This window comes from Pan troglodytes, chromosome 7, assembly GCF_028858775.2.
Source record: "Pan troglodytes isolate AG18354 chromosome 7, NHGRI_mPanTro3-v2.0_pri, whole genome shotgun sequence".
NCBI classification, from domain to species: domain Eukaryota; kingdom Metazoa; phylum Chordata; class Mammalia; order Primates; family Hominidae; genus Pan; species Pan troglodytes.
In genome coordinates, this window is record NC_072405.2 from 138379508 (window position 1) to 138388534 (window position 9027).

Genomic DNA, 9027 nt, shown 5'->3' on the forward strand with positions numbered 1-9027 from the left:
GTTCCTGTTAGTGCACCCTAGTGCCTTCTGCCCAGGCCTCGGGACCCCCAGGGATCCTGGCCCCTGTGGACAGGGACTTTTGTGCCCTCCTTCTCTGTTACCAGCAAGAGTGAGTCCTGCACTGAATTTCCATGGGATCATTGCTTGCTAACATTTGTGAGTGAGTTACTGTCTAGAAAGCAGCTTTTCTGGATTTTTCCCATTAATTTCATGAAAGTTATCTTCCTTTGCCCTTACTACAGCCCTGTGAGAGGTTCATTACCCCATTTTACAGACAATTAATACTCCGAGATGAAGTGACTCCCCCGGGGTCGCCTAGCTAAGCAGTGGAGAGTGGGCCTCCCACCCAGGCCTTCTCACTCTGACTCCTGTTCTCCGCGTCATTGCATATGGTGACATGCGGGTCACGTGATCACACATCCCTAGCTGATATGGAATTGTGAGCTTCTCCTGGGTCTTCCATGGAAGGATGCTTTCAGGAGTGCTTTGGAATGAAGGCAGTGGAGGCCAAGAGACCTCTAGGTCAAAGCCAGGCAGGAGGGTCCTCTCAGGGGCCCCGCCGACAAGTTGCATTTCTCCCTCAGAGGCCTGAAGAGGCAGAACACCCCAGAGGAGCCTGGGGCCACCACCCAGCGTCACTGTGGGAAAACGGCAGCGGGAAATGTCCTCTCGCCTGCGTGCTCCACCTCAGTCCATGCCTTCCCTCCTTCTGGAAGCCTTGCCTGACCACTGGCCTGCCCCTTCTATGGGAATCACTACTGACCTTGCAGCTTATTATAGACTTATATGTATGCAGAAATATAATTTTAATTACTTTTATATTGCTCTGAGAGTGATGCCAAATCATGATAGAAAATTTAAATAAACAAAATAGCCAAATTAATACCAGTAATCACCCCAGTCAAATATACCCAGCTCACATTTTGATGTAAAATCTTCCAGTACAGTTTCTATGTACATATATATATTTTTAGGAAGGAGATTATATTCTACATGCTGTTTTCTAAAACGTCCTTTTAAAACTGTATCATAAACATCTTTCCTTATAATTCAATAGTCTTCTACAACAAACTTTGCTAACGAATTTTTTTTTTTATCATGGTCACTGTTGTGTTATGTGCATCTTAGTTTAGCATCTTCAGTTACGTTATAAGTGTCTTAAGCCCTCAGGTTCCCCAGCCAGCCGCAGGGTGGGTTTGTTCATTGATTGATGGCTGTATGGGGTGGAGGAGGGAAGTAGAAAGTGAGTGAGATTTGGGTAAGCAAACCTGGGTTTAAATGCTGAGTCTGCAAATTCCATAAATTCTCCTTCCCTCCCTCCCTCCCAACCTTCCTCCCTCCATCCCTCCCTTCCTTCCTTCCTTCCTTCCTTCCTTCCTTCCTTCCTTCCTTCCTTCCTTCCTTCTTTCCTCCCTCCCTCCCTTCCTTCCCTCCTTCCCGAAACAAATGCCTTGTTAGATATTTTATATCTTTATGTAAATATGCACTCATTTAAATATCATGTGGGCACCTCCTCTGAGTGGCCCTGAGCTTGGTTCTTGGATGTAGCACTGCACAAGAGAAACCAGTTCTCTGCTCTCCTGGAGATCGATGCATCCAGTGTGGGGCACAGACTCAAATCAAGGCAATAGACAAAACCTAAGCAGGCCACTAACTTGTGTTTAAGTACAACATCCACATGGACGGGAATGAGAATTACAGGGGGAGCACACTTGAGCTGCGGTCCAGCAAAGCCCTCTCTGGGGAGGTGACAGTCAAGCCCAGACTTAAAGGAACCTGCTGCAGGGAGGATGGGAAAGATGTTCTGACAAAGGCCTTGAGATGGGGAAGGATTTGGTTTAGATGAGGAACTTCAGTTGCTCATCCCCTCTCTCATCCATCCTATTGAAACCACCTTTGCAAAAGGTGTGTCAATGAGAAAATTATAACAGTAAGCTAAGCCAACCCAACCTCCATCTTGCCTTTCTCTTAATTATTCCTGGGCTATTGGGTCAAGCTAACTTTGGAAGACATTTAGGCTACAGTTTAAATGATAATAGGCCTTGCCCAAAACTCAACCACTTTTGTAAAGCTGTTAGGGGGCCATCAGGGTGCGGAGAGGAGAAGAGCCTGAATCCTACTAAGCTGCAGACATTATTCCGGAGGTTATAAGATATACAACTTTCCCAATTACTCCTGTGAATAACACTACTATTATAGATTGGCCTTTTGAAATATCTTTCCAGGTTTTTTGCATGTCTGACACCCATGACTCCACCTGAACCTGATGGCTCCACCCAGAAGCAATTCAGCCCAACAGGAGGACAGCTTCAACCCATTACGATTTCATCTCTGCCCCAACCACTCAGCAGCAAGCACCTGTTACCTGTCCACCCCCACCCCTTCCCCCAAACTGCCTTTGAAAAATCCCTAACCTATGAGCTTTGAATAAGATGAGTATGAACTCCATCGCCCACGTGGCGTGGCTGGCCTCGTGTCTAGTAAATTCTTTTTCTACTACAATGCCGTGGTCTTTCTTTATGCAGTGGGCAGGAATAACCCCTTGGGCAGTAACAAATTTGGGGTCTCATGTGGGATTGTGCTGGTGGCTACCTGTGTATGATTCGGTAGCCCCCCGCTGGCAACAGGCCTGGAGGCCAGCTCAAACGGCTGCCTAGTTCTCCTGGCAGAGAGATGGGGGCTGACTCTGGCACCATCTCTACCAGCGGGACACTGCTGACGATGGTGCATGGATGCAGTGGGCAGGAAGAATCTCTTGGGCAGTTATGCTATCTATCCAGTCTATCTGTCAAATGTATCCAGACTATGACCTCCTCTCACTTCTTGGTCGAAGCCACCCTCATTCCTGCCTGGAATTTTTGCAACAGCCCCTGGGCTGGTCTCCCAGCTTGTGCCTTTGCCTCTCAGTCTGTCTTCAAAACAGCAGCCAGGGTGATCCTTTGAAAGAGCAGCCAGAGCTCATGAGCCCATTTGCTTCAAAACCCTCAAAGGGTTCCATCTAATTTTGAGTAAAAGCCACAGGCCTCACTGTGGCCTGCGAGGCCCGTGGGATGCAGCCCTGTGATGTCTCTGATCACGTCCTCGTCCTTTCCATCTCATTTCGCCCTGGCATCCTGGCCCCTTTGTCATAACTCAGACCCTCCAGGCATACTTCTGCCTCAGGTTCTCTGCACCTGCTGTGTCCTCTCTAGCCTATTTGTCCACTTCCTCATCCCTTCTCAGTCTTTGCTCGGGTATCATCATTTCCATGAGGCCTTCCCTGGCCACCAGATTTAACACTGAAACTTCCCCACATCCCACGAAGCTCACTATGCTCTTTGCTGGTTTTATTTTCCTCCGTTGTTCTTGGTGTCTCCTATTGGGTTCTACAATTAATTGTTTGAGTTGATTTATTAGTTTCTCTTACTCCCCTGGAATATAAACTTCAGGAAGGCAGTGATTTTTGTCTTATCTCTTTCCAAGAAAAGTATCTGTGACACGGTAGGCACTCCATAAGTATTTGTAAAACAAATGATTGGACTTCCTTATACCAAAGACAGTCTGCACAGAAAACAAATCTTTACTTCAAGCACAAACCTTTTGATATACATATATATGTCCAAGTTTTCCTTTTTTTTTTTTTTTTTCAGAGAAGGGCCCTTTCTGGTTTCCCCTGCTGCCCATCAGGATGCACTCAGGCAGCAACTGTACAGTAAAAGGGGACACCTTTAGCCTCTGGTTTCCCAGAGCAGAGAGCTGTCAACACCATAAGCTATTTTTGCCTCACCTCTGGTGCTCCGGAGTGGCAGGCCAGTCACAGGTGTGGTGCATCAGACTATGAAGAGGCTGGGTGGCCACAACTCTGTGCCGGGATGCTGACCTCTTTGAGGCAAACAGCATGAGCTGGAAAAAGTGTGTCTATCTCAGAGTTAAAAACTGGTGAATTCCCCTGTTACTCTTTACCATCTCCTGGGTCCGTATGATCTGACTGCCACCCACTTTCCCCTTTCCTCACTGGGCTCCAGACACACTGGCTTCCTTCCTTCCTGAAGCCTCCATCTGCTGCCGAGCTCAGGGCTTTGTTAGACGCTCACCCTGCCTGTGTTGCTTCCTGCAGTGTGCTGAATTGTGTCTCCCAAAAGATATGCTGAAGTTCGGACTTCCAGAACCTGTGAATGTGACCTTATGTATAATAGAAATAGGGTCTTCGCAGATGCAATCAAGTTCAAATAAGGTCACTCTGGATGACGGTGGCCCCTAATCCACTGGCTGGTGTCCTGAGGACAGAGACACACAGTGGGGAGGCCTTGAGAAGATGGAGGTAAAGGTGGGAATGATGCATCTACAAGCCAAGGAGCACCAAGGATTGCTGGCAACCACCAGACACTAGGAAGAGGCAAGGAAAGGTTCTTCCCTACAGCTTTCAGAGGGAGCACAGTCCTGCTGACACCTTGATTTCAGACTGCTAGTCTTCAGAGCTGTGCAAAAATACTTTTCTGTTATTTTAAGCTCCCCAATTTATAATATTCTGTTATGGCAGCCCCAGGAGATTAATACATTTCTTTCTCCTCCTTCATTTCATACCTCTAGTGCCATCTCCTTGAAGAGCCGTTCTTTAACTCGCAGTCATTACTAGGTTCCCAAGTTCTACACCTTTAGCTCTGCAGCCAATTCCCACGGGAGATTCTCTTTTGGTAGCCTCCCCCGACACAGTGTAAGCCCCTTTGTGTCCAGGTTGCTCACTATGGGTCCTCAGTCTCTGAGAGCGTCTTCAGCACATTGCATGAGCAATCAATTTTTGTTGAATGAATGCATTGCAATCTGGAGTGAGCATAAGATCCCAGTCAGAAGGTTGCCCTGGGTGCTTCCCCTAGAAATCCTCAAAGTACAATTATTCAAATTGAGTCACTCAGCCCATGGTACCCTACAGTTGCAGATGACACAAGAAACATGAGAACCTCTGAGGACTTTCCAAGCTGGGGCCTGTTCTTACTGTTTAGCATGAAATGTGTTTTCCTGCTAAGAACATGAACCAGAAATGAGTTTTACCGAGTGGTTAGCAAGACCTTAAATAGAAAGGAAACTCCAAAAAATGTAACTTCTCTCACACTTAAGCCTCCTTTTCAACTTCCCTTTCCTGCTTCCCATCACTAGAACCTCCAGATCTTATTTCCTGCGTGATGATGAATGGTGGGCCCTATTTCAGACCTCCCCAAATTCTGCTGAACTTCCTCTCTTTGGGTTTTAGACAGAGAGGTATGGTAAGTGCCTCTAGAACTGACATCTCCTGTGAGACCCTTCTCTTACATGCTATGTAGGTTTGGCTGCTGATGGATTCAGAATGGTTTTTATTGAGCACCTACTAAGTGCTAGCTTTTACACTAGGCATTTTGACACTCTGTAACTTCTTTTTCATTTAATCTGTTCCAGAAACTTATGTTCACTATGATGTGATCTTGCTTTTGATCCATTTTACTGATGAGGAAATTGAAGCTCAGAGAGGTCAAGTAATTTGCCTAAGGTCACACAGTTAATAAATGGTAAAGCCATTTTCAATTCTACATCTGCCTGACTACAAAGTTGGTGGTTTTCCTTTCCTAAATGTTACAACTAAAAACCCACTCTAGCTCAAAATGGCAATGGGCTTTATTGTAAGGATTTGGGCTGTGCCTGGGACTGTCTGGTGGTTATCCAGCAGCCTCTTAGGAGGAGTTGGCCTGTTGGATTTATGGACTTGGGACCCTTGGTATGTGCTCAGCACATGCCACAGACCTGGCAAGCATGCTGGCCTGGGGTCATCTGCTCTTGGGGCTGTGTTTTCTGATTAAGGGACATTAGGCTAGCCACTTCCCACATCCAGCTTCAGTTTCCCCAACTATAAAATTAAGACATAGATATGCTTTCCACACTGCCATCCTGCCCTGATAATCAGATTTTAGTATCCCAGGGCTATAACGCCCCATTCTTCCATACCCCTCAAACTCCCACCTTTCTATCCTATCTGGAGCCGTGGCTTACATAAAAACTCCCAAGGCATCCATGCAGGTCCCTTCTGTCAGAGGCCCCAGCCCCTCCATCCCTTTCCTCCCCTCAGTCGAGAGGCCCCAGCCCCTCCATCCCTTTCCTCCCCTCAGTCGAGAGGCCCCAGCCCCTCCATCCCTTTCCTCCCCTCAGTCGACATCCTCTCCTCTCCTGGAGTTAGTCCTGCTGGGGGACCTTGGGCAAGTTGCTTCACCTCTCTGAGCTTCCGTATCCTTCTCTTTAATGATCTCAAATGTAACAACCCCAACTCATAGGCTCATTATGAGAGCTAGATGAAATGAAACAATAACCACTGTTTACCTTTCAGGCACCTGGCAGAAGTGCACGCTCTGGAGCTGAGTGGATGGGTGCAAATCTTGGCCATGCTGCTCCTCCACACCCAAGAGGTTTGGGCCTGGACCAGTTGCGTGATGCTCCACACCTCCACATGCTCTCTTGTCAGGCAGAAACAGTAACAGCAACCCCCCACGCCTGTTATGAGAGTTAAGTGAGTTGATATTTCTAAAACACATCAGTGTGGGGCATTAGGCTAGCCCCTAATGCCACTCATGCCAACAAGTGCTGTAGAAGAGTTAGCCATTATTCTTAGGTCAGCTAATTATCCAATCAGCCTGACAAAGGAGGTACTGTTATTAGCCCCATTTTATAAACAGGAAAGATCAGTAACTTGGCCAAGTGCAGAGGGGCAGGCCTTGAGCCCAGACGGATAAGACATTCTAGGGGGAGGCTCCTCACCTTCAGTTACGCTGACTGCTGGATATAAGGGGGCTCCCCACTTGGAGCTTAAAGGTTTGCAATAGCCACCTTGAAATTCTTGAAAATCTTAATCACTTTATGTTTGAGTTTGTGTTTTGTAAGTGAAGTTCTGCTTCTGCTACCTCCCCCTTTCCCCAAATGTGCCCAAGACTGAAGAGGGTCAGAGTCAATCCCATAATTGTGCCATGGGGCAGGGCTGTGGAGGTCTTCAAGGGGCTGTATTCACCCTGCAAGTATTCCTGTGCCCAAAAGAGTATGACATTAAATAGCAGATAAAAACAAAACAAAACACACCAGGATGGAGATCTCAGAATAAAGAAAAAAGTTTTTTTTTTCCTGTTTGAACAAGCATTTTCATTCTGCACCAGGCCTTGCTAATAAGGTAGCCAGATCTGGGTGCATAGCATGTCATGGGCGGGAATGAAATGATAGCACTCTTTCGCTTCAAAAAAAAAAAAACCCCAAAATACTTGTTCCAAGTTTAGTAATTGAGTGCAGTTTGTTCTGACTTTTGATTCACAGGTAGAGACAAAGTCTTTAGCTGAAAGGTAATAGTTTTGCCACCTTCTACAAATATAGATATATTTTTTCCCTAAAGCCTCCTGAGTCCTTTTTAAGATTTGCATCCAAAATATGGGCCCTTTGCCACCGACATTCCTGTTTGGTAGTGGATGAGAGGGCAATCTTATTTTTTTCTTCTTCTGTTGTTATAATCCTCAGATGCAGAGTGTTCTCTTTAAAAGACGCTTTTAAAGGGCAATTACTTTATGCAAATGTGGGCATCTCTGGATGGCTGACAAGGCTGGAGTCAGGCCGTGGAAGCCTGGAAAGTGGACTGCGCGGGCTGGGCAGGGGACCAGGAGGGAGGCCCTGCTTGCCGGTATCAGCAACTTTCTTCTGCTGCCCCCTGGACCTCTGGGAGAAGACTCAGCAGCCACAGCCAGAGTAATGGGAAGATCACAGCCACATAGGGCTGTGAATCAGGGAGGACACCTCATCTGGTTTATCTCATGTGAAATAGATGAGGCTCCTTGAGATCTGAGCGAGCAGCCACTCGAAGCCAATCATGGGCGCCACTGCAGACCTGTGTCCAATGAGAGATCTCAGTTAAAGTAAAATAGACCACGCTGGGCTGGGAGCAATGTCTCCTGCTTCAGTGTAGGCCACAGCACAGCAGAGGGTGGAACATTCCAGGAAAGAGTTAAGGATGCAGGAGAAACCCCCTAAGGGAGGCCAGTATGAGAAAAGGTGGCCTGGGATTGTATGGTGGGGGAGAGGCAGCTGGGCTCCAGACCCTTTTCTTACCCTTGGAGCCTATGCAGTCTTCAAGAGGCCACTGCTGGCCAGGCGCGGCGGTTCACACCTGTAATCCCAGCACTTTGGGAGGCCAAGGCGGGCAGATCACGATGTCAAGAGATGGAGACCATCCTGGCCAACATGGTGGAATCCCGTCTCTACTAAAAATACAAAAATTAGCTGGGCACGGTGGTGCGTGCCTGTAGTCCCAGGTACTTGGGAGGCTGAGGCTGGAGAATCTCTTGAAGCAGGATAATCGCTTGAACCCGGGAGGCGGAGGTTGCAGTGAGCCGAGATCTCGTCACTGCATTCCAGCCTGGACAACGAAGCGAGACTCCTTCTCAAAAAAAAAAGAAGAAAAAAAAAGGGGGGCCACTGCTCCAGTGGCTAGGCCCAATCTCATTTCCACAGCTGCTTCAGGCATCTGTGAAACCCCCAGATGGAGCAGCCCGGGCTGTGGACACTCTGCCGCATCCATGCCTCCTTGTTGCTTAGTGAGCCAGTTCTCATTACTCCCCCAGCGCCACCCTCTGCATTTGCTCCACTCCTCCTAGAGCAGCATCTTTCATTTTTGCATCACTAAATGCACTTCTTCTGTTTCTCTGTTTACCGGAGAAAAAATAGGAAGCGTGGGAGGCAGGGCACAACAGTCTTCGCCTCGGGTTCGTTGGGTAAGTTTCGCCCATTCTCCAAGAGGGGACCTGACTAGGCAGGCTCATGGTTCAGATCGGTGCTCCAAATTCCCAACATACAACTGAGTCATTTTGACTTGTTTCTACAATTTGTTAATAGTAGCTGGCCTTTGCTGAGTTCCATCTATGAGCTTGGCCCCCTTGCTAATCTCTCTGCTACATACAATACCCCTTTTAAATCTTTTTTATCGCAATATAGTTTACAGATGACAAAATGCAAAGATCTTAAGTTAGAATTTGGTGTGTTTTGCAAATGTATACA

The 9027-nt window shown here is 47.3% G+C and overlaps 1 protein-coding gene across 1 annotated transcript in view; it reads left to right on the forward strand.

The window, feature by feature from the left end:
• Positions 1-2502, forward strand: part of LOC742042 (collagen alpha-1(VII) chain-like) — a 307325-nt gene extending 304823 nt beyond the window's left edge. Inside the window, exon 14 of the mRNA XM_063816125.1 lies at positions 2226-2502. The gene's annotated coding sequence lies outside the window, so the exon portion shown is untranslated. The remainder of the gene's footprint in view (positions 1-2225) is intronic.
• Positions 2503-9027: the final 6525 nt, after the last annotated feature.